Source organism: Nipponia nippon, unplaced genomic scaffold (genome assembly GCF_047370975.1).
Source record: "Nipponia nippon isolate SJK-2023a ecotype South Korea unplaced genomic scaffold, ASM4737097v1 scaffold_5, whole genome shotgun sequence".
Lineage (NCBI taxonomy): Eukaryota > Metazoa > Chordata > Aves > Pelecaniformes > Threskiornithidae > Nipponia > Nipponia nippon.
This window is the reverse complement of record NW_028262369.1, coordinates 45,830,170-45,836,202: the sequence shown is the minus strand read 5'-3', so window position 1 is coordinate 45,836,202 and position 6,033 is coordinate 45,830,170.

Below are 6,033 nucleotides of genomic sequence, written 5' to 3'. Positions count from 1 at the left end.
AAAGTAAGTAAATGTAGCAAAGCAATTATTTGTGTCACAGCCATAATGCGGTTTCCCCCTGTTGTCCATAGGAAAATATTACAAACATTAATTATTCAAATCAGTAAAGAACTTGGTGGTGTTTAGGGCCAAGAAAAAAACCTATGTACTAGAATTTTTCTTTTGTAGATCACCACATTCTTTAATAAGTTGGATTCCTTCTCCCCATGATTTAATACTTACAGACATATTTCTAGTCTAAATTATTGTCCATGTGCTCCTTTTTTACCTGATTTAAATCAGAAAAATAAATTAATTAAATGTTCCTGTTGAAATACTAGCTCCACAGAAGTCAAGGGCAAAATCATCATTGATTAAAGTAAAACCAGGACAATTTTATTTCTCCATGTCTGATTAGAAACATTAAGGTTTGATTTTTCTTAACAACACTATTCTTTGTTTGGACATAGTCCTGCACATAGTGCTCTGATTTACCTGACTAGTTGCATTAGCCAATCCAAATTTTTTGAAAGATAAAGATCTGCCTCCTGCATTAAGACAGTAAACATGTTGAAAGGGCAGCATTATATGAGAAAGAAAAGAAAGGAATAATTTCAGACAAAATTTGAGAGAACGCAAGACAAATTTAGGTTTTCAGGATTGTTGCAAGTCAGAAAGGTGTTTGGGGTCTTTCTAGTGGATACATGTCCACGTCTAGACACAGCATTTCTTTGCACTCCTGTTCTTGAAAAAGAAGCCAAATTGTGCAGTTCTAGAACATCTTACTCAGAATTAGTCACCACAGAAATGGCTCGCAGGACCAGGTCAAATGACAGAAGGTTGACACCGCAGCCCGCTGAAATTGGTGAATATTCTTTCTCCGATTCTGTGGGCTTTGAGCCAGGAGCTGAATGAACATGGAGATTAAATTACTCTCTTGTCTCTAAAGAAAGCATAACCTTCAGAATAAGACAGAATATATAGGACAGCCAGGCCGCTCTGTGCTTTGGACTTCATTCTTCAGAGCTGCTAATCCAAGCACCTGGCACATGCATTAAATTGACTTCAAAATATTTCTTCCTCCTTCACCCAAATACAGGGTACACATTATACTACTGGAATTTCCAGAAGCTACTATAGTGTCAGAGACTTTATTCAGTTATTCTGCAATGCTGAACAATTCTTCTGCACTTCTCACTTGACACAGACTTATCTCGACACATACCTATATACATATCCTTGTCTTGCCTTCAGATAACCAGTACTTTCATATTTATTTAAGTCATTCAAACCTATAGGAAGCAACTCTCCATGCTTACACGTTCTAGCAAAGGCAGTTGTCATAATTTTTGTTCTGATACTCCTCTACCGTAAAACATTTTTCTGGAGTAGTTTTCATGTTAGGAAATTGTACTTTTGTATGTTTTTTTCTTTTCATAGATCTGGACCAAAAAAATGTAGTGCTTGAAATATCTAAGTGTACAGATTATTTTGCCAGCTTTTCTTGTAATATCTAGAAAAACAAATCTACTGCAATCATTGAATTCATGGCTTGCATGTTACTGTAAGAGTATTCTCTTGTACAAATTGATTTTATCATAACAAATTATATCAAATACATTCAATTCTAATTTTAACTAATTTGATTAATATTAGAAATGACAGCTTTTTAGCTGCACTCATTTCTGTCTCAAGTGAGCTGCACTCATTTCTGTTTCTGGAAATGGGATTGCGAGCAAGCATCCTTTGAAATTTCTGGTATTTGCTACTGCTAGGAGCAGAGGGCTAGATTGAAGGTCTGATCTAGCTTGACAAAAATCAGTGTTATTTTCCAGTTTGTCCTCTTTTCAAATTGGACTTCAACAGAGGATAAAAATACTGTCAATAATTATATTACTGCTAGAAACTCAGATATGCTTCTCTTTTGCACTTCAGTTACACACTTCAATATAGACTTCTGAGTCTGAACAGATGCACAGTGTTTTGAATCTGTGAGACTGCTGCATAGAGCAAATAAATAATAATGGAAAGAACAAGCTAAGAAATGGTTATCAGACTGCAAATATATGCAGCCACTGGGAGAGATGTGGTAGTTTTCTATTTAGCATCCTATGGATCCTTATTTCACCATTTTCATTGAGGAATTTGGACTTACCTGAGAGTAAACGATCAAGTAGGTTGCTGTTGCCACATGCATCTTGATCCCACAACGGAGAGGCAATAGAGAACCATCTGCAACAAGAATTTTTCAGGAATAATTATATAGCAAAATAACAAAATATTGGCCAATACCCTAAAATCAGTAAAATAAAGTGCAACATCAAGAAAGCTGACCACACTGATTACTGTTATATCTTAAGACATAAACATATACAGGCTCATGATTTCTCTTTAATTCATAGAGGATAATTAACTTTACCAAACAAATACATATCCCATCATAACAAAGAGCCATGCATGTAGTGTCGGTAGGGGCAGTAAGATAAGTTTAGACAGTAACCAGCTTGGCAGCTTAGAGGTGAATATTTTTCATCTGCAAAGATATTTGCATAATTACTGCTTGGGCTGTAGCCACAAGTGTTAGACAATACCTCTCATTTTCCTTTCCGGCTGTCCAGAAGAGTATTTTTTGACTTTGTAAGAAAAAGTGGGCTACAGAAAAGAAAGTTAAATGGACACTGTAAAGTGCATAAATGGGATTGTGTGCCTTTTATGTGCCTGCTTGCACATTTGATATAAAATGCTGCTGCATTGAAGCCCTGAATATCAGTCTTAAAGAAGCGACTGCTGTCTTTCTGCTTTTTTACTTGAAGATGTCTTGCTTCTTGTATACAAGGTTACACAGACAAGCTGTAACTACATTAGCTGAAGTAATATCTTACCCCATTTTGTCAAAACTTTTCTTAATAATCAAACCCTTGGACAGATATGTTTTTTGTGAATCTGGCTGGAGCAAATTAAGAAGTTAGAGCTGCTGCTGTTCATTACAAGCTGTTAGAAATAGTCTATCTGCCCAGGAGTGCTTTCCACATACAGCAATGCTAGAATTGTCCCCAGTAAATCCATTTCTTCTGCTATTTAACCTGTAACAGAGCTCTAACATGATACTAAATACATAATAATCACTGGTTCAAAACACTAATCTTAAACCACTGCTGTTGTTGTGGATGGACCCAAATCGAGAAACTCTCCAAATCAAAATTTACCACTAATACAGTAGCATTAAAAGACTATATGACTTGGAATACTCAGATCTTTTATAAATAACATCCAGATCCTGAGATCTTTTTGCCCATTGTCTTATAACAGCAACAGATTAAAACTGGAGAACTCAAAAGTATGGCTGTGTCCTTGAAGCTATTCAAACTGTCTAAATACAACATATTTCCAGAATGGACTGTTGAATTCTGGTGAAATCTGGAGATTTTTGATTAAATTTCCTTGATTTCCTCATTTGGATCTGTCTGAAACAGAAAAATAGTGTTTTAATGGGCTATTAGACTTTCTCATCTTCAGCAAAACTGAAAAATGAAGTAATGTGTAACATCAGTGAAAAAAACAATTTTACAGAACTAGGATTGAGTTCAGAACAGGTCTAAAAATGCCCAGAGGTTTTTTTTTTGTTTTGTTTATTTGTTTGTTTTTAGAAGAGAAAAGTAACAGGGAAACCCATTTTTTGGAAACCTGCTCTCCAGTAATTAGTTTCCAAAGGCCTCTCCCTTCAGACTCTGAAGAATTTTGCCACTAAATTAAATAACATTTCATTACGAAAACATCTTATTTCAAGCCAGCTGAATCCTCCAGTTTCTTTTACTACTTATTTTCGGTATCTCTGAACATTTGTGTTTCCTCTGTATCATTTTTGTCCATGTAAAGCCAATCCGTGCTGGATCGCACAGGCAGTCTTATCAGCACAGCGTGCATTTGTTTATGAGATCCTTCACCAGGTATAAATCCTAGAGCTGAACATACCTTACTCCTGACTGATTTCCTCAAGCAACTTTTATTCCTTTTATTAATTCTCAGGCCTACATGGTCTACATGGCACCAGTCAACAGGCCTCTTGGGCCAAGGGCACTAACGGGCTCTGACCAGCCCCACCTGGGCCCCCACTGCCCACGGCCTGGGGCACCATTTAAGCTCGGCCCTGAGGTCCCCTTCCTCCCTGAGCTGTGCTGTACCTTAGCCTGCCTCCGGGCCTGCCTCCAGCAGGGTTGCTGTGCGGTCCAGCTCCATCGCTCCATCCTCAGGTTGCCCATGGACCCTTGGACAAGGTGGGCTTTTGGTAAGAAAAGGAATACTCTATGATTTGGTCAATCTTTTTCCTTCATGGCTCCATTTTACGGCTTGGGTTCCTCCATCCCTCCACCTAGCACAGAGTTAAGGATGTCTGTTAAAGTTGCTTAGAAAATAAAAGCTGAAACAAGATCCTGGCCTCAGAGGTCCCAGTCGCTCTTTGTGCTGCTTGTGGCACTCTCAGCTCTCCCTGGCATGGTGCTGGGTCAGTCACATGCAGGCTGGGCCTGTACCCTATGGGACTCATCTGCGTTGGCCATGCAAGAGGTGGTGGCTTCCGCAGGGCCTGTGGGCACTTTCCCTCCCATACACATGCCACCCTCTGACAGCCTGAGGCTGTTTTTTGGGAGGGGAAGGTGTAGGCCTGGGAGCCTCAGGTAGAGGAAGGGATGAAACCCCTACCCTGGCACTTGGGGCAAATGTGCTCTGCCTTCAGAGCTGCTAGGTGAAAAGAAAAATACTTACATTTATGTGTACTGAGCCTGACTTGTGATGGTGTGCCCCAGGAATTCTGTAAGGCTGCTAGCCTCGCACTGTCCTATGCAACACACCGTAATGCTAATGGGCAGCAGAATCCTGATAAGAAAAACTAATTTAAGGCCTTCTTTCTACTCCCAACTTGCACCCATATGTTATGATCCTGGTTGTGGAACTATTTATGCGTGTCTTTAACTTCCTTATCCTGTGTGATACCACTGAAATGTATTTAAATGGAATTATTTGCAGTACTGAACTTAACTGGAGCCATAAACCAATAAAATCAGAGTTTAGTGTATAATTTATACCAACTCTGTTTCCTTCTAAAAGACTTTAAAGATTTTCAGGTATGTTAGTAGAGTACTTTTGAAATATCCCTATAGCTGCAAATTTGCCTTGTGTATTGTCAGTTTCTTATATTGGCTTAGGAATTAGCATTAGAATGAATGGAAGCAGTTGGATTAATGGTCAAGAGTACAAATGGTCAAAGGATGAAACTATAATTTGAATATTTTGCAAATATGTCACTGCCATTTATGAAATATGTTCTGCACATATGTTATTATTTTGCTGACTGGCATGGAATGAAAAGGCCTACTTTTGGTATTTCAGGTTGCAACAGATGTTATTTCTTCTGTGCTTCCAAATGATGATACTTAATATACTTTAAAGTAGCTATATGAGAGACACGGATAGTCATAAAGCATGCCCAGATTTTGGGTTTTACTGCCAATGTATAAATACAAAGCACCAGGGTTTTTAGTTTGTGTCTGAGCCATGAAGAGGATAAGCAAGAACCAGCCTGGGCAGCTTTTTAGAAAGCTGTGGAAAAAAGTTGTTTCAAACTCAAGGCAATATTTCTAGGTTTTTTTGATCCTGGCTTCCTTGCTCACAAGTGAAAGCGATTTCATGCTACTTCCCTTTAGGTAAAAACATTCAGGCAACTCAAAGCCTGAAGACGAAAGGAGAGCAGAGTCCAAGTGTTTTCGCAATCATGCTAACAGCATTTAAAACCCAGTTCCACCCTCTGCACGCAGTTCCACATGGTCACCTCAGTAGGATAATAGTTTGCCCAGAGCATGAATCCCCTTGTGTGGTGACTGTCAATTGACTCCGACTGTAAAATGCAGCGAGAGCAAACGCAGTGGTGGGAACACATGCCAGTATCCGCATCGCTGCTCCCCTGCTCGGTGCTGATGCTGACATGTGTCAGAACGGAGGCTGCCGTTTCCTCTCTGGCTGATGGGGGAGTATGTCCTAGGGTGGTTCTTCACCTGTAGT